The 26,585-nt window shown below is 39.8% G+C and overlaps 1 long non-coding RNA gene across 1 annotated transcript in view; it reads left to right on the top strand.

Annotated features, from left to right (window-relative positions):
- Nucleotides 1–17,449: 17,449 nt before the first annotated feature.
- Nucleotides 17,450–26,585, top strand: part of LOC131517314 (uncharacterized) — a 71,493-nt gene continuing 62,357 nt past the window's right edge. Inside the window, exon 1 of the long non-coding RNA XR_009264518.1 lies at nt 17,450–17,573. This is a non-coding gene — a long non-coding RNA (uncharacterized LOC131517314). The remainder of the gene's footprint in view (nt 17,574–26,585) is intronic.

The raw sequence follows: 26,585 nt of genomic DNA, 5'->3' as shown, positions 1-26,585 counted from the left end.
CTTCCTGTCTACCTGCATCTACCTGCATCTATTCCATTTTATTCGATTTATACAGATGGTGATAAGCCTTTAGGAAAATAATTGGGATCATGGCAATTATTGATTTCAGGCATACATAGGCACCTGTAAATTGTGAAGAATTCAATGGAAGCAAATTACAGCAAAAGGACAACTAAATCTCAAAGACAACTTATCCTATAGAAAGTCTGTTGTAGACTGGATTTAGCAACATAATCTAAGTGATCTAGTGATTGAAGGAGGCAGTTTTGTTTTGTTGTTGGTGGTGTTTTTTATTTTGTATTTATTTACTTTAATTTTTATTTTTACATATTAGAGTTTGAGAATGTTGCTGTGAGATTGTTACTGGACAGAGGACTGGTTCCGAATTCAGGTTTGGCTCCTGTCCTCTGGAGAGCCAATACTCGAGAGACAAGTATTGGTTGGAAAAGAAAGGTTACTTTATTCAAGAGGTCGGCAACCTGGGAAGGTGGAAGACTAATGTTCCAAAGACCATCCTCCCCATAGAGGTGAGCCAAATGTTTTTAAAGAAGAAGGCACAGGAAATGGTGAATGGACTACATACAGGAGAAGCCGGTGCTCAGCAGTAAATCATTTGTCCTTGCAAGGTGTCCAGAGTCCTCCTCTCTGCCCGTAATCAAGGCTCCCAGGTGTCTCTCAGTAAAGGATACCCTTGCAGCCCAACAAGCCAGGCCCTGACAAGGCCATCCACACTCCTCCCCATGTACCCAGGAATCAAGGCTCCCAGGTGTCTCTTATTGAGGATATCATGGTCAGTGGTGGCTGTTTTCGAGTGTGGTCAGGCCTTATCTTCCCAAAAGTCCAGACCTTCCTTTCTCAAGGCTAGCGGTCTGCAGGATCTTAGGGAAGTGGGTTAGTTCCATTATAAATTATGGGGTTCAGGTCAGCAAGCAAGGAGTGCATAAACTTGAAGTAAGTTAACCCTTAAGACCAGTTGGAGTGCTATTACAAAACCCTCCAACAGTATAACACAGAGGGGAGAAAAGTCTCCCTCCTCATTTTGCAGTTCACTGCTGCCGTATCATTATATACAGCAAGAGTTGAGCGCACTGGTAGCTGGAGTGATTGGCAAGGGTATGTACCTGGCATAGAACGTCAACATGGCAGAAGCAAGTAACAGCATTTAAGCAGATCCCCAGCTGGCACTTACCAAAGCAGAGCCCTGGCACTACAGAGGCCAGCTATAGTAAGGAAGTGAAGGACCAGCACTGATCAGTGAAGGTATGTGAGATACTCCTCTGGGGCTCTCCGAAAACACTTTGGGGGAATTGGAGTACTTACCTGAACAGGTGGGAACATCTGCTAACAAAGTGTCATGCAGTGTTATGGCAATGAATTTTTTTTTTTCTGGATTTGGCTCTTTTTAAGCCATGCTGCTGTAGCTTGCTATCTGGCTGGAAGTTTGACTTCTTAAACTCTCTCAAAAATTCTTAACTGTATTCTCAGTGACTAATGCATTGATTTCAGTTAAGTCCTGCATTCTATTACATCATTTTCTCATTCAATTGATTGAAAATATTTCCAGATTTTCAGTGAGTGTTGCTAAATTTGCATATTTGTATAATATATAATTTCATCTGAAGTTGAAATGTTACTTTATCAAGTTTTCTGAAAAATTCAAACCATATTACATAAGCTTTGTGTGTGTGTGTGTGTGTGTGTGTGTGTGTGTGTGTGTTTGCTGATCTCCTTTGCTAAATCTGTCTTCTTTATTTTCTGAAAAATGGATTATATCCAAAAGGCTTACAAATCTTGTTAGTTTCCTTCAGGAAGCCATCTGACTTTTTTTTTTTTTTTTGCAGAAGAAGCCTCACATACTATTCCTTACCAACATTAAGTTTTATGGAAAGGTAATCATATTTTCTATGTGACTTTATTTTACTGATGGTTTTAATTGCAATAGTGAGATAAAGGACTGGACTAACATTTGTTGCGATCAGCTGTTGTCAATGCACAATGCAGTTTACTGAGAGAACTTCAGGACATATTTCCTTTAGGTGGGCTATATGTCTTTATGTCTTTCAGCCGTTTAATTTGCTCCACCAGAAGCACCATGGGGCACTTAACTCTCCAATGGTACTTGTGTTTCATTGAGCCAAAATTCTACAACAGCAAAAATAGATAGTATAGTTTCTAAAGAATTTATAAACATCCCTCCTAATAATTTATAATCACCCCAGAGATAACAATAGTTGCCATTAGAAGGACTTATTGTCAGTAACTGTATTTCATCTTTCTGCATAGAAATTTTTCTTGTTTTTAACGTGCTGATTAGTTGCTTCTCAACTCATAGATAACATCTATGAATCTAATCACTGCTTAATGGCAGTTCTTTTAAAATATTGAATTTTGCTACATCACTATTGAAGCTGTAGTCTCTACACTCACACAATACTCTTAGCAACTGTATGAGCACTACCAGGTTTTGTAATGATTTCTGCAATTTTCTAAGGCCCAGTCACTCCATTGTCATTCATTCATGTGTTCTTAACTAAGGAAGTAGCAGTGTTAGATAGCTTAAAATTCTGTTTTAAAGACTTGATATATTACATACATTTGCCTACTTTATCAGGATGTTTCCTTTTCAAGTGATCAAGTAATTTCATAAGGTCAGGGGAAAAAGAACTATTGCTATGACACATGGACTGTCTTGAGTTGAATGGGCTTTCAGTAAAACTATAGGCTGATACTCAGTGAGATATTGTCAACATCTTCTAAATACTTGACATAATTAATGATGGGTTGAAAGACTTTTGTAGAATTAAATTATAAAATAGAAACTGTTTTTACTTATTAAGTCCCAGTCATGCACAACAGCACTGAGGATCCAACATGGACAACATCTACAAGGTAGTAAATAGCATCTAATAGACACACACACACATACACACAGCCCACTCTCACTGTATCATTGCAAGATAGAGCAATCCATCAAGAGAAAATCTGCCAATCACAGCCATTATTCATCATAGTTTTGTAGCACTCATCTTATATATGTTTTGTGTATTTTCTATTAAATCAATGTCAATGCTGCTCATGTAATGCCCAAGAAAATCCAGTAAGAGAAATGAAATATTAAGGAATATGATTTTGTCAGGTAGAGTTGAGTTTTGAATAACCACAAACCATTGTAATATCTCAGAGTTTTGTATTTTTTTTTACTACCCAAGAATCATTTTTTGCCTTCTTGTGGGTGCTATCACCCTCATTTAAAAATGTGTGTATTAGAAATATCTGTGGTGGGAAAAGACATCATTTGCAGTTCATGGAAAGTTTCAAAGGAAAACCATAATGTACACCTTTGGGATTCTGGCACAAGGCCATGCTTTCTACCGCAAAAGCTATAAACCATTCAAAACAGTACTCAGTGGACTATTGGGTCATGGTAGAGAGAGAGCATATAACATGAGACATCAAGTAGTCTTCCAGCTCATGCAGCCCATTATGAGCTGGATTCTTTCAGACTCCTGTAGGGACTAACTTTACAACAAAGAGGTGCAGCAGTGGCACATGGCCACTGGTCCATTGGCCATGGAATGGAATGGTCCATTCCATGGAATGAACAATGGTCCATTGTTCCTATCTCATGCTGTATCCCCCAGAAGCCATCAGTCCAGTAGAGCGGTGAAACAGCTTCTGAAAGATGAATCTGAGGCTCCATTCTGAAGAGGATACCTTGTGAGGTTGGCACCATCTTCCAGGATGCTGTATAAATCCTCAATGACAAACATTGTGTGGTATTTCTGTATCCCTGATAGGTAAAATACAAAAGTTTGGAACACAAGGAATGGAATGGGGCTATCCTTTTTCATCATCACTCCCAGTGACACATTTGAGAAATGTGTACTTCTCATCCCTGCTTTGGGCATTGTAGGTCTAGAGGCCCTGTTATCAGAGGACATACTAAGAATCCCATTGCATTTGAAGCTTCAGCTCGCACCTGGTTACTTTGGGCTCCATGTGCCAAGACAGAGGCAAGAAAGGAATCACTACCCAGAAAGGGTAATTGACCCTAATCATTAAGAGGACAATGTCTTACCCTTAACACTCCTGCTATTTTTTTAAATGTTTATTTATTTTTGAGAGAGAGAGAGCATGAGCTGGGGAGGGGCAGAGAGACAAAGGGACAGAGGATCTGAAGCAGGCTCTGTTACTGACAGCAGAGAGCCTGATGCAGGGCTCCAACTCATGAACCGTGAGATCATGACCTGAGCCAAAATCAAGAGTCGAATGCTTAACTGACTGAGCCACTCAGGCGCCCTTTCTAATTTTTTTTAAAAAATTATTTTTTTCTTTTTAGAAAGAGAACGTGAGTGGGGTAGAGGGGTAGAGGGAGAGAAAATCTTAAGCAGACTTCCACACTCAGCACTGAGCCTGATGTGGGGTTCAATCCCATGACCCTGGGATCATGACCTGAGCAGAAATCACAAGTCAGATGCTCAACTGACTGAGCCACACAGGCACCCCTCTGCTACTTTGAAGTTTAAGGCTTACAGCTTTATCATTCATTCTTATAAAATACATTTGCAACTTTCTACCTCCTAGCTATCTGTAATAAAGAAATGAATTTATGGAAGAGGTTGACCTAAAACCAATCTGACTTCAATTTATATTTTGCGTTGTCTAGAAGAGAGATTACCACATGCACTGCAGTGGATTCTTAGCCCAGGGGAGTTTTATAGCATGCTAAATAAAAGCTGTGTGAATCCAAGAAATTTTTTAAATACCTCTTAAGAAAACATTGTCGAAAACATTGCTTGGACATCAAAGTATCACACATTGCATAGGGCGCACTCAAGGCCCTTCACATACACTAACCGTAAGAATTAAGACCCATCTGGTTGTGATTCAAATGCTTTGGTTTACAGATGAGCATTGTGAGGCATAGGGAGATTATTTCTATCCACTGGCACTTCTTCAAGCAGATTGTACTGTAAATATGACTGATAATTAAAAATTACTCTCAGGCAATGGAAAGCTTAAAGATTATATCATGTTATGGATAGTTTGGTGGAGTATTTGCATTCTACCCCACAGTTCTCTAATTCCATGAAAATTGGAAAAAGTGCACAGTATACATGAAAACTATTAAACAGATAGATCCATTCTATAACCTTGCTGTTTGGATTGTCTCCTCCTCATCCCTATCAGCAAGTGTCCTGGCCAACATTTCACAAAGAAACTAGAGGTGGGTGGACAAGCATTTGCTCTGCTTCGTGTGTCCCTGAACAAATTTGCCTGCATCTATTCCCATCCTTAACTCTTTGTCTCTAGGAAGAGCTATCTCTCCTGCTCCCAGCAGCTAATCTCTGCTCCTGTGTTTGGATTTCATCACCTGCCCTTTCTTCAGGGATCTGGAAACACCGTTTATCTCCTCTCTCACCTCTATCTTCAACCTCTACCCTGACTCTTTTCCCTCAGGGTACAGACAGGCTCACATGCCTCCCATCTAGAAAGAGACTCTTTCAATAGTCCCCTATAGCTGTCATCTGATATTGCTTTCCCTTAAAAGAGTAGTCTGCACTCATTGTCTCCATTGTTCACTTCCTGATCACTGTTTATCCTCCCTGTCTTCTACTCCCAACACTCCACAAAATGGCATTTACCTAGGTTTTCCACTGCTTAGTTCAATAAGTGAGTCAGAGTTTCTTACCTCACTTTACTGATCTGCAGAAATGGACACTGTTAATTACTTCCTTCTTTTTGAAACACTTCCCTTGATTTCTAGAATTCCACCCCTTGCTGGTTTTCTATCTACCTCTTAAATTGCATTAAAATTTTTTTACTTTACTTTACTTTTATTTTATTTATTTTATTTTATGCAATTCTGTTCTATTTTCCTTTTGCTTTATTCAGCCTGTTTTCACTTTTTCTCCTCAACATTTTATTATGAAAATTTTCAAGTTGAAGAAAAACCAGAAATATTGTGCAGTGAACATCCATATGTCCGTTCCTTTCTTACTCCCACAGAAATGCCCATCCCAGCTTAGACCTTTCTAAGTTCAGACCTATGTAGTCCAAATACAAATTTCTACCTTGATGGACAAGAGACACCTCCAACCCAAAATGATAGAATTGAACTCATAATTCTAGATTCACTCTGTCTTTTTTCTTGTCACCAAGTCCTGTCAATTAGTCACCAAGTCTTGTCAATTCTGTTTCTCTAGTATCTCTCCACTCTGCTCATGTTCAGGTCCTAATTATTTCATGTCTAACTGCTCTTCCTCCTGCCAGCCTTGCTTGTCTCTAATTCACTCACTGCACAGTTGCCAGTGGTATTTGTAAGTATAAGTGTGGTCCTCTCAATTCCTCATTTAACATCTTTAAAAATTTTCAGTTTAAGCTCTTAACTCTTGAGCAAGGCCCTTCTTATCCCTAGTTAACCTCGTCTTTCATTGTCTTTCCTCTGACTCTATGAACCAGGCTATTTGAAGGAAGCTACCTAAAGTTCCTGTGTTCACACCATGCTAACTTTTCTCACGGGTATGCTTTCTTTTGTTTATTAACCTAATTCTTGTTTTTCCAACTGCCAACAAACTTTCCAACCTGTCCTTCAAAATAGAGTTTAGATGCTATCTTTTCTGGGTAAACTTGCCCAGCCTTTCCTTCCCAACATTCTACCACTCCTAGGTCTGGGTCAGATGCCCCTTTATGGCACCTTCCTTATTAGTTACTTGATTGAATTATTTAATAAAGATTTGAAGTTCTTCAATGGGCTGAGCATTGTGTGAGGTGATGGGAATACAATGGTGAATACAATAGCGCTCCTGCTTTCAAGGAATTTACACATTAGTTGAGATTTAGTACAGTAAGGGGACAATTGTGATAAAGTGTGGTTAGCTCATGAATGAATATACACAAGGTGCTCTGGGGATACTCAGAAGGGACACAGGTCCAGACTTGAGGAATGAGGGACAGCTATTTGGAGGAAGACTCTCCTAAGATATGAAGGAAGAATAGGAATAAGTTAGGACATGGGAATGGGTGAAGCAGGGAGCAGCTGGGGAAGAGAAAGGAGAGAGGGAACATGGTTCCAGGTGCTGGTTAGTAAGAGCCTGGCTCATTCAGAGTAGGAGTGTCTTCAGTGCTAGGCCCAGTGCCCAACAGAAAAAGCAGGCACTTGATGAATGAACACTTAGTGATTGAATGCACACAATCAATGAATGAACAAATGAGGCTGAAGAAGGGGCCAGATTAGAAGGACCTCATATGAAAACGAATTTGGACTTTATTCTGAGGACACCCCATCGGTACTCTACAGAAGGAAGAAAGGCGTAAGCAAGAGGTTGATGTATCAGATTTGTGCTTTATAAAGATTACTTTGGGTAAAATGAATTGGAAGGAGAGCAAGAGGCAGGTCTAACAGCAGGAGATCAGTTGGGAGGCTGGTGTGGTCACTGATGTCAGCGATGATGGTAGTCTGAAAAGAGGATGAGCAGTTGGGATGGAGAAGAATGATTGTTTTGACAGATGAAGGAGACAGAGCCAATGGCATTGGTGACTGATTGGCAGGATGAGGATGAGAAAGGAATGAAGGATGATACCCAAATTTTTGGACTGGACGGTTGTTGGCAGCAATCATTAAGGGGCAAAGGAGGATGGAGAGGTTTTGGGGGGTTGGGTTCAGCTGTGAGGGAAATGAAAAGTTCAGTTTTGAACACTTTGAGTTGAGTGTGAGGCGTGTATTGGTACTGGGCATTTGCCCGCATATCATTTTCCTTGCTCTTCCCTGCTCTGTTGTGTATCAACAGGAGCTGACTTGCTGGTTAAGACTCCCAGGCTCCCGTGTTAGCTGGCTGGTAGCTTGGTTTGGGCAATGGGAAGCGCTGGCAAGGGATTAGAGAACAAAAGGAGGGGAAAAGCCAAGATATTGTTCCTCTTCCCTTTCTACCTCTGGCAGTGTCTCCAGCAGCAATTGCGTCTGCTCTGTGGCCCAGCTCGTTCTCCTCCAATAACCCACATCCTTTGTTCTAGTGACTCAATCACCCTCTCCGTCCCTCCACTTTAAGGGTGGCACTAGCTTCCTAGAGTTGCCAGATGCAGGGTTTCCTCAGAGTCTCCTGTTCAGGCTCTCCCCTCTTCTCTCCCCTGCACAGCATTAAACTGTCTCTCTTTTATTTTAATTTAATTTAATTTAATTTAATTTAATTTAACTTAATTTTTTGAAACAGATTTTTAGAAAAAATATTTTTATTGTTTATTTATTTCTGACAGAGAGACATGCACAGAGCACGAGTGGAGGAGGGGCAGAGAGAGAGGGAGACACAGAATCTGTAGCAGGCTCCAGGCTCGGAGTCATCAGCACAGAGCCCTATGCAGGGCTCAAACTCACTATTTGTGAGATCATGACCGGAGCTGAAGTCAGACACTTAAACGACTGAGCCACCCAGGTGCCCCTGAAACAGACTTTAAAAAAATGTTTATTTTATTTTTTTATTTTTGAGGAAGACAGCATGCACTTGTGAGTGGGGGAGGAGCAGAGAGAGAGGGAGACAGAGGATCTGAAGCAGGCTCTGTGCTGACAGCAGAGAGTGCGATGGGGGTCTCAAACTCACAAACCATGAGAAACTGCACCAAAGTTGGATGCCTAACTGACTGAGCCAGCCAAGTGCTCTGAACTGTCTCTGTTTTAAATGCTCAGAGATGCCTGTTTATTCTGAGGAACATCTAAATGAGGATATCCAAAAAACAGCTGAGTATGTGGAAGAGATAACTGGAGTTTCTATCATAGCACTTACTACCCTGGAGAGTAATTGTCTCCTTACCTGTATGTGTCCTGCACCAGGCTTGGAGATCCTTAAGTGCAGAAAGATTATCTTATTTCTGTCCATTTTCCCAGGATCAACTCAACTTCTGGCAAAGAATAGGCACTCAATAATGTTTTCTCACTGAATGAAGAAATGAAGGCATAAACCCTACACATTATTTTTAGGTGACATTTACTTGTGGATACATTTTTATAGTAAAGTTAAACTCATTTGACATGGAGAGTGCCCAACCTGAATTGGTAAGAAATCTGAATCGCTCGCTGTATATTCATTAGCACATCTCGTATTGTTGTCCTCAAGATTGTCATGATACAAATAAATGAACAGGAAAAAGTTGCCCCAATTGTTAAGTAGATAAGAATAAGAATAATTAGAAATCATTGTACTTGCATATACAACTGTGTACAAAAAGGATATTGCTAAACAAATTGAAGATGGCAGGTTTGTTCAAATGGGTTAAACATTCCCCCAAATCTCCTTATTTTGGAAACACAACCAATCTCCCTGGAAATGATTTGCAGAAGTAACCTCAGCAAGGGTCCATATTACCAACTCTGAGCTGTGGCTGAATGAAATAGATGTCATCAACAGGGCATACAAAGTGTGGATATTGACTTTGACCTTGAGGAAGAGTCAGGTCTGTCTCTCAGACTATCATAGGCTTTGCTTCTGTCACCAGTTAGAGAGGCCATCCTGGGCTCTAGGGGCTATACACATATTACATACTGTTGAATTTGTGGTTGGGAGGGAAGGCAAGAGGCCAGTGACAGCTTCAGTTTGTTCTCTGAATTCTGGTAGTTGAGAAACCATGAGAAACATTTCCCCTGATTCCTATATCAAAAAAAAAGGAAGAAGCAGTGAGAAACTAGGGAAAGTGACTCTTTGATAACTTACTTTGAGTAAGTGGTGATGAAATTGTATTTCAGAAGCAGTTTAATTTTGTAAAAAACCAGTAAGAAAACTTAAATAGTAACAGTAACAGTAACTAAAACTAAAAGTGAATTCCATTGTGTAGAGGTAACCTCTTCTGGCTATTTGGAATAAACTCTTGCCACACAAATTGCTGTAGACTAAATGTTTGTGTCTTCTGTAAGTCGTATTGAAATCTAATCCCCAATGGGTTGGTAGTTGGAGGTGGGCCCTTGGGAGGTGATTAGGTCACGAGGGTGGAGCCCTCATGATGGGATCAGTGCCCTTATAAAAGGGACCCCAGATTGCTCCCTTGTCCTTTTCTCAGTGTGAGGATACAGTGAGAAGATAGCCATCTATGAACCAGGAAGCAGCTTACCAGACACTGAATCTGCCAGCACCTTGATCTTGGACTTCCCAAACTTCCCAACTGTGAGAAACAAATGTTGTTTACAAGCCCCCAGTCCAATATTGTGTTACAGCAGCTTGAGCAGACTAAGACACAGATATGCATATTTAGAAGTATCTTTCTATTACACATACTGCACTGTAACCCACTTTTTCCATGCAAAATGCATCATGAACAATCTTCCACACCATGGAAGATTGTATTATTCATAGCTGAATGATATTCCACTTTATACATTCACTATATTTATTTAATGAATCACCCACAGAGAGACATTTGGCTCAGCTCCGATTTTTCATTATTGCATACATAGGATGAGCCATCAGCAACTGATTTTTAAGTTGAATCTTCAAGCATTTGTAACAAGATATTGGAGCAGGCTGGAAAGGACAGAATAAGAGTATGAAGGGGCCAAGGAAGGGAAGTATTTATGAACTGATACTGTTCTTGATGTATAAAGGACATCAGTTAACAAGAGTAAGATGGGGGAGAATGGGTGAAGTGGGAGAAAGTAAGAAAGGGTGAAATGGCAGGTCTGGAGACAGAAACACAGTCAGGGTATAGGCAGAGAGACAGACAAGGAGAAAGAAAGAATGCCACGAGAACAAATAGGATCAAATAATTGTCAATTCTCCTTACACACACACACACACACACACACACACACACACACACACACCTTTTGTGATGATCTCCAAAAGGGACAGTGGCATTTACACCATGCAAATGATATATCACTGAATGAATGAAAAAGGGGGCAAACTGCCCAAAACCTGACGGGAACTTTGGTTATCAAGGTAGATACAGAGAAATCTTTAAAAAACACTGAAACAAAGGAAAAATATTAAGAAATACCATTCTACTTCACTTAATTCACCAACTTACACATATGTGCATATCATTTGTTAAACACTGTCTTTAAAAAAATAGCTTTCCTTAACTCTTGTCTCTGATACTTTTAATCATGTTTTTTCTTGTGGTGATTGTCTGGAGATAAACATTTTTCATCATTGCTTTGCATCACAGACCCAAAGAAAATAAGAGGAAGGAGTTAGCTTCTCCTTTCTCCGTATTATCATGCTTGCTTCCCATTTTAGAAAAATTAAGGTGTGAACAACCACTTTCTCTTAAGCATCATTCTTCCATAGATCTGGGGGGTAGGGTAGAGTATGTATTTGTGGGGACCAGAGGATGGCCTCTATTACAAAACTTCCTCTATACCCTTATAGGGGACAATGAAAATCACTTGTGTCATGAACATCACTTGTATAATATTACAGTGAATTCAAAGTTTTTAAAAAATCAATTTTTATAAAGAAAACAGTCCTAACATTGCATGGAAGCTATGAGGCACAAATGAAATTATTTATGTGAAAGTGTTTGGCAAGCTGTAAAAGTCTGTACAAGTGTAAGGTCTTTTTTTTTTTTTTTAACGTTTTATTTTATTTTTTAAGAGACAGAGAGGGATAGAGCACAAACAGGGGAGGGGCAGAGAGAGAGGGAGACACAGAATCAGAAGCAGGCTCCAGGCTCTAAGCTCTCAGCAGACAGCCCGACGTGGGGCTTGAAAACTTGAACTGGGGCTTGAACTCGTGAACCGGGGCTTGAACTTGTGAACTGGGGCTTGAACTTGTGAACTGCGAGATCATGACCTCAGCTGAAGTTGGAGGCTCAACTGACTGAGCCACCCAGGTGCCCCAATCTTTTTAATGATTGGAACTCTATTATACTCTGGCATCAGAAGAATCTTATTAAAGACAGAAATTTCTGCTACTTTCCTACACCTCAGAGTTGGAATGAGGGAATATGTCCACAAATAACCCTGCCCTTTGTTCTTCCCAGTATGATCTTTTGCATGGACAGAAAAATTAGGAAAATGCCTTTTCCACTGTCAAATCTATAAGAAGTGGTCAGGTTTCTCTTATTGTAACTGGAAAAAAAAAAAAAGAAGAAAGTCTTCCCAAGACTGACTCATATTAATCATATCCTGTGTGGGCTCTGTCCTGTGTCGTTGACACACATCAAGCAAAGAGGGGGATGGGTCATTGCTTCCAAATGCTCCTAAGGGCACTTTAATTAAGGCACTAAAGCTACATGCCCAACAAGTTTAGCATGACTCAGCAGGATTAGTTACCTATGCCATCCCACCCCAGGAGTATATAAGCATGTCCAATCACATGACCTTGGAGAACAGGGGCTACCAAACCAGACTGCTTTCGGTTAACCACCTGCTCACGTCAGTCCCGTTACTGAAGAGCGATGAGAGGACCTGGGCAGAGTGAGGGCAGCACAGACCACTGAGGACCCTCTTCACATTTCTCTATCATGTTATCTTGCATCTAGCTGAGTGTGTGCCAGCCACCTCTGCAGAGTGGGTGGAGGCAAACCTCCTCTAACAAAGATTCTGGTTTCTAATTTCCATTTAGAGAGGGCTTTTACTCCGTTCATATTCGTGGCTTGTTGTCCATTAAGGATTGATGCACTGTGCACACGAAGGAGCCTGAAGTATTTTAAGTGAAAAAAAGCTTCTAGCCTCACCTTCATCAACTACACCCTAGCTCATCATTTTTTCATAGTACATAATTTAGTACTTCCTGAGCATTCTGTTCTTTCTGAAAGCCTAAGCACTGTATGTATAATTTGCTTGCCTTGTCATTTCTGCACTCTTTTATGTGTATGGTTCAGGCATCCTGTTTGCTTAGTATGTGCAATGCCAACTTATTTACTGTAAAAAAATGCACTTCTTTCTTCTTCTGGAAAATAGGAAAATTAAATATAGTGCACACATTTAAGCTGTTCCAGTGTTCACGTGGATGCTGCTGCTGAATACTTCAATGCAATGTCAGGGAATTCCATAATCCTGTTTGCTTTTTGGTTTTATTTTTACATTTTTTTAAATATTGCATATTGTTTAATGCTACACTACAGTGTAGAAGGACGTTTTTAGTGTCTAAATGGTATACAGTCTCTTCACTCACTTCAGAGTTTAAAATTGGCTGATTCTAGAAGTGGGAGGGTTCAAGAAAACGAACATATGTGCTTAATTGTACTTTTCATGGCTCAGGTTTGTGTTTCAGAGATATTAGGGACTCAAAGACAAACACATCTGTAACTGCTCCAACAATTCCGGTATTTAAAATTTGTGTTGTTTCTGTGTGGGAGCTTCATAACCTGCATGATATTATTCATATGTATTTGTAGGTTTAGCTTTGGATGTGGAAAGGATGCTACTTGGTAAACTTGCTTTACTTTTGCTTCTTGGAATTTTTGAATCCAGCTCAAAAATCACTAGTATCTGCTCCCTTGAGCTGTAGGTATCTGTCGGACTCTGCATTTATAATTCTCCTCTCCCCACCCCCCCTTTTTTTGGTAAACTTGATAGGTCTATTGAAACGTCCTCTGCACAAATTTCCTCTTCTATGCAACAGAGAGATTTGCTTTTTTCTACCCCCTTCCACTTGATTTTCCTTAAACAAATAGTCTGGTCGATCATGCTGTGACATGCTTAGGCTCAGAGTAGCCACTGTGGTAGATAATACCTGAAATTCTACATATACATTAATTTCTGACCCATTGGAAAATATAGTCCTTGAGAAGTTGAGTTGAAACCCACACAGACTTTCAAATGCTGGATGGTTTCAAATTCAACATCCTTTCCTTTGAAGTAGTTGCTAGGAAATAATTTGAGTAACAAGTCTAGTCATCACCAAGTCCTGATAACCCACCAGGAAGATAAATTACTTCCTGTAAGTTACGACATTTCACCTCCTCCCATGTCAATTCATTATATTACTCAGTTGTAGTAAATGATATCTTTGAAAATAGTTAAAAGGATTCCAGTGTGAAACATACAAACATTCACCTATGTACAAAGTTGTATAGTATTTAAAAATAGATAAGTAGACACAACTTTTTCTCCCTTTAACTGTGTCAGTTACTGAAGATTTCTATGGCATCCTGATCCTAAAAGGAACCTCAAAGAACCATTTAATCCATTCCCAGACATCTGGACAGACTGGCCAGCATTATGCTAGTCTCTCACAAGGTGGCCAAAGTTCCTTGTGCCCTGTTTTGCCTTATTTGTGGCTTTCTTTTTTTTCCCTCTCAGTTGAGTATATCTGCTTCAGAGTATTGGGTCAATGACATGTTCTACCTAAAGGAGTAGAAAAGAGTAAAATTTGCCAGGACAAACATAATGGGGACAGCCACCATATTTTAATTTGGCAATTGTTTTCAGACCACACAACATAGAAGCAGACGTGACATGCACATTAGTATGAAATGATGTAAGTGTGGCTTTAAAAATACCTTCGAAAGGTTCCATAGCTTGGCTGTTGTTTCCTCTCTACCCACTCAGAAACAGAGCTTTCACAACTCTTTTCTAACAGCTATGCATCAATACCAGTTGAGGAGTAACCCGATGTTTGATCCATGTCAGAATGATCCAGACCATGTACGTGTTACAGGAATGGAACAGACAGGTCATTTAATATTTTGGAAATTTGTTTCTTCAATGGTCCCATAAGTTGTGAGGGACTGGGCTATGTCATAACTGTGTTTGCTTCTTATAGTTTCTTTCCCCCTGTTTGAATCCTTCCATAGCTTTTAGTGTCCAGATGTCATTTAGCAATTCCCAACAATTATTCTTTTTGAGGAAGTGTATCTTTTGTTCTTTTTTCTATAATTTAGTTGCCTTGTCATTCAGAAAGATTTTTATCCCGAAATCTTGTTTCTTTTGGGCCAATTTTTCACTTTGGTAATATTTGTTGTTGTTGTCATAGAAAGCATGGCATTTTTATCCTAAAGGGAATTTATCTGATCTATTCCTCTCATTTCAGGGTGAAAAAAACTGAGCCCTGAGAAACTAAGTGAGCTCTTCAAGGTTGATAGACAATGGGGTAGTTGACAGAGCTGAGACTAGAACCTTCTGATTTCCGGCCTAGGGCTTTTTTTGCGGGGCAGGGGGAGAAGAATTTTCATCAACTTACGTGTTTTATTTCAAAAATTCTACTGATAATTTGAATTAGTGGCTAATTAATTTCTCCCCTGATTATTAAGATATATTAACAGTTTTTTTTAAATTTTATTTTTGACAGAGGAGAGACAGAGCATGAGCGGGGGAGGGACAGAGAGAGAGGGATACACAGAATCTGAAGCAGGCTCCAGGCTATGAGCTGTCAGCACAGAGCCCGACGCCGGGATCGAACTCACAGGCCTCAAGATCATGACCTGAGCCGAAGTTGGACACTCCATGGACTGAGCCACCCAGGCACCCCAACAGTTCTTTAATGATTTAAATTTTAGTGCAAGTGGGGCTTTCTCCCCCTTGAAAGTAAGGACAGAATTAGGAGCCACTAACAAATAAGCAAAAATATTTACACTTAGATGGCTATAGCTTTGTACCACTTCACTTGCTAGTAATCAGTCTAGACCTGTACTTAGAGCAGCCATGTTCGCATTTATTTTCTCCTTCCAGAGAATGTCAAGAGTACAAAGCAACTCCCACCAATCTTGCTTAAATCTCACTAGAAAGAATTTCAGGAAAAAAAAATTCAAATATAAGAAAAGAATTCAAATACACAGTCTTGGGGAATTCAAAGTGCATTACCAAAGCAGACAGTTTCTTGAGAGGATCAGAAGGATTCAAAGAAAGTTGGAAGAAGGAAATACCTGCCTCTGCAAGATCATGTTCCCCGTGATCATGCTATGCCATGATCCTGGGAACTTCCACCTATCTGTTCAGCCAGTGCACAGAGCTCATGCTGACTTCAGCACCTTGTTTCTCTAGATCCTTACAGAGCTCCCTGGCTGCTACTCAAATCTGCTTTATCAGAGAGGTCTCCCTGACTGAGGACAGTCAGTAAAATAGTTCCCCACCCATCTAGGCAGTCATCAGTTAGCCTGGGTTTTGACTTCCATTGCTGCCTGTCTTGTTTCCTTCCTTATCTGACTTGGTTCCTCTCTGAATGGTTAGTTCTCTTTAATATACAACCAAACAACAACGACAAAAAATGTAATTTCTTCCCCTCTTGTTAGCTAAATGATATTGTTTGGTGTGTATGGTAGGATTAATTTTTGTAAAACAGAGATGTGTATTTGCAAAATATATACAGAAGAATGTACAAAACATCTTAACCATGTAATTTTCAGACGATGGAAGTTATGGCGATTTTCATTTCCTTTGTTATACTTTTCTTCATGGACTGATTTTATTCCAAGTAAAATCAGTCAGAGATTACAAAAATCTCTGTTTTTGTAATCAGAGAAAACAATAGTGTCGGTTCCATGTGGGAAAATGAGTGCTGTTTAACAGAAGTTTGCAGGACATTAAAGTAAGGAGTCAGAATAAGGGCACAGAATCAAGCCTTGTTTAGGTGAGTAAATTTAGTTGAGAGAAATTGTAGTCTATAAGGGAAAAAGAAAAAAGAAACACTAGTCTACAAAATGTAGACTTTTTTTTTTATGTGACTGTGGTCATACAGGGTAACGATAGAAAACAAATCAGGGCTTCTGACCCTCTGATGGTAGATTGGGTGTCTCTCTTCTGGGAGGAAAGACCATTCTATAATGTCAGTAAGCTTATTAAGCCTTCAGCGATCAGCATTTTCCTCCCACCCTCTACAAATTCTGCTTGGAGTATTATAGGGCAGACTAATTAACAAAACAAGATTAAGATCTGTTCAATTAATAATTTCATTTTCCTAATGAAAAAATTATTTTTCATTTGGAAAATTGACCTATAGCCTTGTGTTTATTTTTTCTTTTTAAATGATTTTTAAAATTTTTATTTATTTATTGTTGAGAGAGAGAGAAAGAGAGAGAGCGAGTGCACAAATGGGGGAGGGGCAGAGAGAGAGAGAGAGAGGGAGAGGGAGACACAATGCGAAGCAGGTTCCAGGCTCTGAGCTGTCAGTGCACAGCCTGATGAAGGGCTTGAGCCCATGAACCCTAAAATCATGACCTGACCCGAAGTTGGACACTTAACCCACTGAGCCACCCAGGTGCCCCTACCTTGTGTTTATTTTTAATGCAGGAAAATATTAGTGAAATAAAATTGTCTTCTTAATTTAGGCATATTGGAGCAAGTTTTATTTACACTCAGTGAAATGATAGCTTTGGTAATTTCTCCTTTTCTCAGCCAAGAAACCTTAATCTCCTTTCTGAATGTGATTCTATTTGGGCAGCAAATCCTACATTAAAAATTGTTCCAGGGGCGCCTGGGTGGCGCAGTCGGTTAAGCGTCCGACTTCAGCCAGGTCACGATCTCGCGGTCCGTGAGTTCGAGCCCCGCGTCAGGCTCTGGGCTGATGGAGCCTTCCAGTGGACAAGCAGACAGCTCCCGTGAGCAAGCAGGCATGTGTGGCTGTGGGATCAGATGACGAATTGCACTTTGGCTCAGCTTCCCATGCTCACTACCCAGGAACAAATTCCTCAGGATCCTGAAAGAGGTAAAAAACAGTTATGGAGAAACTAGTGGTAAATTTGATTGAATCATAAAAATAAACAACTCTCTGCTATAAGGGAAAACAAAATCTCTCAGGGAATGCTATACCAGAAGAGTGATTTAGTTTATGGTGCAGTTGAAATGTCAGTGGAGATAGATATTGAACTAAATGCATTTTTTAAGTTTATTTATTTATTTTGAAAGAGAGAAAGAGAGAATGCATGGGGGAGGGGCAGAGAGAGAAGGAGAGGGAATTTCAAGCAGGCTCTGTGCTGTCAGCACGGAGCCTGATGGGGGGCTCGATCTGACAAACTGAGACCATGAGATCACAAACTGAGCCAAAACCAAGAGTCAAATGCTTAACAGACTGAGCCACTCAGGCATGCCAGAGAATCTTAAGCAGGCTCCATGCTCAGCATGGAGCCTGATGCGGGGCTCGATCTCACCACCCTGGGATCATGACCTGAGCTGAAATCAAGAGTTGGATGCTCAACCAACTGAGCCACCCAGACGTCCTTGAATGCATTGTAATTGTACCTTGGGCTTGGAACACAAGGTGGCACAATGGATAAAAATCCCTGCCTTCACAGAGTTTGCAATTTAGTGAGGGAGAAAGATAATCAATCAATCAATCAATCAATCAAATGAGCAAACACATACATATGAGAGTGATAAATGCCAAGAAGAAAAAAATAGCACAGAGAGGTATGTATGAAATTTTACATAGAGTAGCCATAGAAGTCTTCGTTTAAAAAGATTACATTTGAGGAGCACCTGGGTGGCTCAGTCAGTTAAGCGTCTGACTTTGGCTCAGGTTGTGATCTTGTGGTTTGTGAGTCCCACGTTAGGGTCTGTGCTGACAGTTCGGAACTTGGAGCATGTTTTGGATTCTGTGTCTCCGACCCTCCCCTGTCTGTCTGTCTCTATCTCAAAAATAAATAAAACATTAAAAAATTAATAATAAATAATAAAAAAAAGATGACATTTGAGGAAAAGCTGAAGGAAATGAGGGTGTAAATCTTGTGTATATTGGGGGGAAGTGTTATAGAGAGAGGAAACAGAAAATTCCCAGACTTAGGAGATACCTGGAGTGTACAGGGAACCACAAAAAGTCCATTGTGGTTGAAGCAGAGTACACGAGGGGAGGTTGTCCAAGATGACATTTGAGAGATGATGTGAGGTCAGACCAAATAGAGTTTTAAAGGTCATAGTTTGGAGTTTGCCTTTGATTCTGAGTGAGATGGAAACCATTAGGGGGTTTTTCAGCAGACAAAGGGCATGATTGAATTATTATTTATCAGGATAACCCTTTGAAGGAAATAAACTGTAGAATGGTAAGAGCAGATAAGAGGAGCAGGGGAGTGAGGATCAGGGAGGAATCATTTAGGAGACTGCTGAGAGAGAACAAGTTGAGAGATTATGGTGGCTTGAACCAGGCTGTCAGCAATAAAGGTGGTGAGGAGTGGGCAAATTCTAGCTATATTTTGAAAGCAGAACCAACAGTTCTGGTTGATAGATGAGGTGTATTGCCTAAGAAAAAGAGAGGAGTCTGGGATCATTTCAAGGTTTGGGGTCTATGTAACTGAAAGGAAGGAATACATCTGAGAAGCGTAGTGAAAAAGAAGAGAATGTGGAAGGAATATATTTGAGGGATATCAGGAGTTCAGTTTGGGATATATTGTTAGAGACGTCTATTAGACATCCAAATGGAGATGTCGAGTGAGCAGTGGGATGTATAAGTCCAAAGTGCCAAGGATGGGTTTGGGCTAGAGATATAAATTTTGGGGTCATAAGGATATACATAGTATTTGAAGCTATGAGGCTTGATGGATTTACCTAGACAGTGTGACTGAGTATAGGACCAGGTGAGTATGGAGAGAGCGATCATCTATTTGGAATGTTGCCAATGAGTAAAATGAGGCAAATTGAAAACTGGATTTCACCATGTACAAGTTATCATTAATTTTCATAAGAGCAATTATCTGGAGTCTAGTAGAGTCTAGAGCAAAAGCCTGTTGGAGTGAGTTCAGGCAGAATGGAGACATTGGAGACAGTAAATGAAAGCAATTCTTTCAAAAATATTCACTTTAAAGAGGAGAGAAATGACATGATAGCCGGATAGAGAGATAGGATCAAGAGAGAATTAAGAAACATTTCTTAAAGGATAACAGACGTGATAAAAATGCACATTTCTTAGGTGCATAGCTCTGTAATTCACAACCAAACACACGGGCTAGCACCCATTTTCCGTTTACAAGTCCCTACCCACCTCAAGGGCAACAACTATCCTGACTTCTAAAACCATAGATTCATTTTGCCTGCGTCTGTACTTCAGTAAATGGAATCAGATCATTCACGCTCATTTGTATTTGTATCTGTAGTTACGTTTTAATCATTCTTATTGTTGTGTACTAATCCATCATTGTGAATATATCAAAATTTATTTATCTGTTCTACTGTTGCGTGGCAATTGGGTATTTTCCATTTGTATTCTCTATTTGTAGTTTCTTTTCTATTTGTAGTTTCCCCAGGTGGAATTACTGGGGCATAAAGTATGCATATATCCATCTTTAGTATTCCGAAATGGTTTTACCAGTTTACTGTCTCACCAGCGTGGTAAGAGAGACTTTATCAGTAATAGGAGTGATATTATATCTATCTGTCACTCCTTTGTCTTGTATCTCCTTTTGTTGAGAACTAAAGTAGTGGAGAGGGGTGATACTTATTGGGGCCCCTCAAAACCTTAAGGATAAGATTCTACTGCTCACAGGTTCTCCTGATGACTGACCAATTGTAAAGTGCTGGCACCATGCCTAGCACAGGATAGGTATACAGAATGTGTTAGTTGTGGCTCTTATTTTGTAGTCATCTTCTCAGACCTGCCTCCAGGCAGAGGTAAAGTAAAGCAGTGATGACTGCACATGCCTTCTGCTCCAACTCCCGCTTATCCATCCAATCTTGCTTTGTAGGGTTGGGAAAAGATGAGGACTCCAAATGTTTCAGTGACTATACTGTAGGGCCACGAACAACACGAGGCTCAAATACCCCTTTCCGCAACTTGCACTGCATCCTTTAACCAGACCAGGCATTTCACCAGGGTGTTGGAGGGGCTGAGGACTGGTAATGCCCTAACTCTGTTAGGTTTCATTGTAAAATAAATCTTCTAATGTACTAGGAAAGATACTCCACCCAGGCACTGAAATTTTAATGGCAGAAATCCTGAGGAGGGCTAATTATACAGCTAGATATAATTTTTGCTTTTTGCAATTTTCTGGAAATGGTTATTGTTTATTTAGCCAATAAATTAAATATATTCTGGATGGGGTACCTGGGTGTCTCAGTCAGTTAAGCATCTGATTCTTGGTTTCAGCTCAGGTCCTGATCTCATGGATTGTGAGATTGAATCCTGCATTGGGCCCCATTCTCACAGCGTGGAGCCTGCTTGGGATTCTCTCTCCCTCTTTCTCTGCCCCTACCCGGCTCGCATGCTCTCTCTTTCTCTCAAAATAAATAAATAAGCTTTAAAAATATACTTCTGGATTAAAAAAAACATTTTACAATATATGTATAAATCAGAAAGAGTATATATGACTGAAATCATCATTGCATCCGAGGAGATAAATTTATTTTTATACTGATTGTGTCTGATTACACCTTTTTCCCCCACATTGAAACATAATTTATGGAGTTTTTGGGAAGCAGTATCTTTCAGTGATACGATCTTCTAGGTAAAACAAAACGTTTCCCTATTTAAAAAAAAAAGTGTACTTCATATTTTGAGCAGTTTTATACTTAAATAAAAATTACAAAGACAGCACAGAGAGTTACACATATGCCATGCTCAGTTTCTCCTGCAGTTAAGATACTAGTATAGTACATTTGTTATAATTAAATAACTGATATCAATTTGTTAACTAAAGTTCATACTTTACTCAATGTCCTTAGTATCTACCTAATGTTATTTTTCTATCCTAGGATCTCACCCAGGATACCATGTTACATTTAGTTGTTGTGTTTCCTCAGGCTTCTCTTGGCTGTGACATTTTCCAAACTTAATTTGTGTTTGAGGAGTACTGGTCAAGTATTTTGTAGAATGTGCCTGAAGTGGGATTCATCTTATGTTTTTCTCATGATTAGACTGGGAGAGGGTTTTTGGGAGGAAGACCACAAAGATAAGAGCCATTTTCATCACATTGTATCAAGGGTCCATTCAATCAATATGGCCTATTACTATTGATGTTGACCTTGATCACTTGGCTGAAGTAGTGTGTCCTGTTTTCCACTGTAAAATTATGCTCTTTCCATACTGTGCTCTTTGTAAGGAAGTCACTATGCAAAGCCCACACAGAAAAAAGTGGGGAGATATGCTTCACCTCCTTGAGAGTAGAGTACCTACATAAGTTATTTGGAGTTCTTCTGCAAGGGAGATGGGTCTCCGTGCCCTCATTTATTTATATATTCAACCATTTATTTATAGATGCATAGATGTTTATGTTTATAACTTTGAGTTATAGTCCAATACCACATTATTTATTTTATTGCTCCTCAATTTGTTCCAGGTTTGGCTATTGGGAGCTCTTTGTGTTGGCTCTATATCCCTCTGACATCCCCCTCTCATTGTGTGTGTGTGTGTGTGTGTGTGTGTGTGTGTGTGTGTGTGTTTTAATATTTCCTTAGTTTCTGGAACTATAAGATGCTCCAGGACCATCTTGTGTATTTCCTGACCTAGTCCTAGAATCAGCCATTTCTCCAAGGAGAAATTCCTTGGAGATGCCTTGGTTCCTCTTATTGGAGAATGATATTAGAAACTAAGATCTGGGGGCTCTTGGGTGGCCCAGTTTGTTGAGCATCTGACTCTTGATTTCAGTTCAGGCCATGATCTTACAGTTCATGAGATTAAGCCCATCAGGAACCTGCTTGGGATTCTCTCTTTCCCTTTCTCTCTGCCCCTCCCCCATTTGCACTCATTGCACTTGCTCTCTCTGTCTCTCTCTCTCTCTCAAGATAAATAAGCTTTAAAAAAAGAAACTAAATTCTGGGCTCTAAGAGTGCTCCTTGGTATTGGGGTGTCATTGGGGTTCTCAGCTCTGTCAGCTGACAAAATGAGGAAATATACTTGTGTATACTAACTCTTGTACATATACAAACTTATAAATATCTTTTTTTTTCTTCAACTTTTTTTTTTTTTTTTTTTTTTTGGGACAGAGAGAGAGAGACAGAGCATGAACAGGGGAGGGGCAGAGAGAGAGGGAGACACAGAATCGGAAGCAGGCTCCAGGCTCTGAGCCATCAGCCCAGAGCCTGACGCGGGGCTCGAACTCACGGACCGCGAGATCGTGACCTGGCCGAAGTCGGACGCTCAACCGACTGCGCCACCCAGGCGCCCCAAAACTTATAAATATCTTTATATGTAACCATATGTATCTATGTTAAGCTAAATATGTGCTCATACTGATAGGTCCAAATCTAATCCATTACCACATGGAACATTCTGGCCTCCTAACTTTTTTATCTCTGAACTCCGACTCCAACCGTGCAAAATCTGGCTCTTTCTAATCCATTTATGTAATTGTTCAATTCCAGTGTATGGCACTATCAAAATTGTTAACCTGAAACTCCATGGGAAACAACTTTCTATTCAACTAGAGTTACAGTTTGATATACATTTTCTTCTGCATTCAGAGGTTTTTTTTCCTCCTTTTTTAATGAAGTATAATTAACATACAGTATTACATTCATTTTGGGTATACATATAATTCAATAATTCTATAAATCACTCAGTACTTTTTGAAGTATGCGTACTTTTAAAAAAAGTGTATTTATTTTGAGAAAGAGAGAGACAAAGAGAGTGAGAAAGAGAACCCGTGGGGGAGGGGCAGAAAGAGAGGGGGGACAGAGGATCTGAAGCAGGCTCTGTGCTGACAGCAGAGAGCCTGATGTGGGCTGAACCGTGAGATCAAGACCTGAGCCAAAGTCAGATGCTCAGCTGGCTGACAAGCCACCCAGGCGCCCCAAGGTAAGTGTACTCTTGATCCCCTTTATCTATCTTATGCTTCCTCCCATCTACCTCCCCTCTGGCATCCATCAGTTTGTTTTCTGTATCTAAGAGTCTCATTTTTTGTCTCTTTTTTTTTTCTTTGCTCATTTGCTTTGTTTTTAAAATTCCATATATGAGTGAAATCGTATGGTATTTGTCTTTCTGTGACTTACTTTACCCACCATTGTACCCTCTAGGTCCATTCATGTTGCAAATGGCAAGATTTCTTCTTCTCTCCCTCCCTGCCTTCCCTCCTTCTTTCCTCCTTTCCTTTCCTTTTACTCTTTTTTATTTGAGTATAGTTGACACACAATGTTATATTAATTGCAGGTGTACAACATAGTGATTTAACAAGTTCATACATTATGCTATGTTCACTATAAGTATAGCTACCCTCTGTCGCCATGCAACACTACTACAATATGATTCACTGTGTTCCTTATTCTGTGCCTTTTATTCCTGTGACTTACTTCATAACTGGAAACCTGTATCTTCCACTCCCCTTCACCCATTTTCCCCATCCCCTCACCCCCTCTGGCAGCCATCAGTTTGTTCTCTGTATTTATGGGTCTCTTTCTGTTTTTTGTTTGTTTATTTATTTATTTTTTTAGATCCCACATGAGTGAAATCACATAGTATTTTTCTTTCTCAGTCTGACTTATGTCACTTATCATAATACTCTCCAGGTCCACCCATGCTGTTGCAAATAGCATGATCTCATCCTTTTTATGGCTGCATAATATTCCTCTGTGTGTGTGTGTGTGTGTGTGTGTGTGTGTGTGTGTGTGTCCCACATTTATCCATTAGTCTATTAATGGACACTTAGGTTGTTTCTACATCTCGGCTATTGGAAATAATGCTGCAATAAACATAGGGGTGCATTTATCTCATTAGATTAGTGTTTTCATTTTCTTTTTAAAAAATGTTTGTTTATTTTTGAGAGAGAGAGAGAGTGGGGGAGGGGCAGAGAGAGACAGAGATGGAGACAAAGAAACTGAAGCAGGCTCCAGGCTCCAAGCTGTAAGCACAGAACCCAACACGGGTCTCAAACTCACAAATGGCGAGATCATGACCTCAGCCAAAGTTGGACTCTCAACCGACTGAGCCACTCAGGCACCTTAAGGATTAGTGTTTTCATTTTCTTTGGGTAAACACCCAGTAGTGAAATTATTTTTAATATTTTGAGGAACCTCCATACTATTTTCTATAGTGACTGCACCAGTTTGCATTCCCACTAGCAGTGCATGAGGGTTCCTTTTTCTCTACGTCCTTGCCAACATTTGTTGTTTCTTGTGTTTTTGATTCTAGCCATTCTGATAGGTGTGAGGTGACATCTCATTATGGGTTTGATTTACATTTTCCTGATAATTAGTGATGTTGAGCCTCTTTTCATGTGTCTGTTTGTCATCTGTATGTCTTCTTTGGAAAGATGTGTATTCAGGTCCTCAGCCCATTTTTTAACTGGATTATTTGCTCTTTTTGATGTTGAGTCAAGCTCTTTATATATTTTGGATATTAACCCCTTAATGGATATGTCATTTGCAAATATCTTCTCCCATTCACTAGGTTGTCTTTTTGTTTTGTTGATGGTTCCCTTGACTGTGCAGAAGCCTTTTATTTTGATGTGTTCCCAATAGTTTATTTTTGCTTTTGTTTCCTTTGTCTGGGAGACATATCTAGAAAAATGTTTCTACATATGATGTCAAAGAAATTACTGCCTATGTTTTCTTTTAGGAGTTTTATGGCTTCAGGTCTCACATTTAGGTCTTTAATCCACACTGAGTTTATTTTTGTATATGGTATCTAGAAAGTGGTCCAGTTTCATTCTTTTACATGTTCTTTTGCCTTAGGTCTTACAGACTCCACCCATTTCCAAAATTACTTAGATCAGCACCTTTACCTCTACCTCCTTCAGTGAAGTTGTTTCAAATATTTTTAACATGGTCTGATTGTTCTGTCACTTTCTGCATTCCATTCTAGGATCCCTTGACCTCTGAAATAGTTTTTAAATTTGCATGCATTCAGGTTGACTCTTTGTACTGTAAATGAAATTCTGTGGGTTTTGACACATGTGTAGTGTCACGTACCCACAATTACATACAGAATAGTCTCACCACCCTAAGAAATTGCCTGTGCTTAATCTGTTTAATTCTTCCTCCTCTCTCTCTGAGCCCCTGGAAATCACTGATATCTTTCCTGTCTCTATACTTTTGCCTTTCCCAGAAAGTCATATAAATGGAATCATATGGTATTTAGCCTTTTTAGACTAGCTCTTTTTACTTAGCACCGTGCATTTAAGATTCACCGTGCCTTTGGGGGCTTAACAGCTCATTTCTTTTTACCGCTGAATAATATTTCCTCATATGGATGTGCCACAGTTTGTTTATCCATTCACCTATTGAAGGACATGTTGGTTGCTTCCAGTTCTTGGTAGTTGTACATAAAGCTGCTATAAACATTCGTATGCAGGTTTTTGTGTGGACATAAATTCTCAAATCAGTTGGGTAAATACCTAGCTAAGTTACATGATAAATTGCTGAGTTAAATGGTAAAACTATGTTTAGCTTAGCTGCCCTATTTAGCTAACATGCCACTGCTCAAAATCAGGTGGTGACCATCCCACAATTGTCGACAGCCATCACTGTCACTTATCTGTTTCTTTTACCCCATTCAAGTTTTTGCACGTGAATATAGTTCCTGAACTTCTCTCCTATGTCAGAATAATCATTCTATGTACTTTGCAATGTCTTTTCATATACGTGATGGCAGTCGCAGTATAGTAACTAACCTGTTCAAGGGAGAATCCTTCCCCTGCCCCTGACCTACAACCTGATACTGGGAATCCTTTCACCTGTGAAAGAGGATACTGGTAGCACCTATATAAACCTACCTCAATGTGTTGTGAAGATTTAGTGAGTGCTTAGAGCAGAGTCCTTCTTTGACCAAGCCTCACTGCTGTCTGAAGGATCTGCCAAGATT

The sequence above is a fragment of the Neofelis nebulosa genome, chromosome 7, assembly GCF_028018385.1.
Source record: "Neofelis nebulosa isolate mNeoNeb1 chromosome 7, mNeoNeb1.pri, whole genome shotgun sequence".
Lineage (NCBI taxonomy): Eukaryota > Metazoa > Chordata > Mammalia > Carnivora > Felidae > Neofelis > Neofelis nebulosa.
Note: the sequence above shows the minus strand (reverse complement) of the source record. Positions and strands in the feature narration are given on the sequence as shown.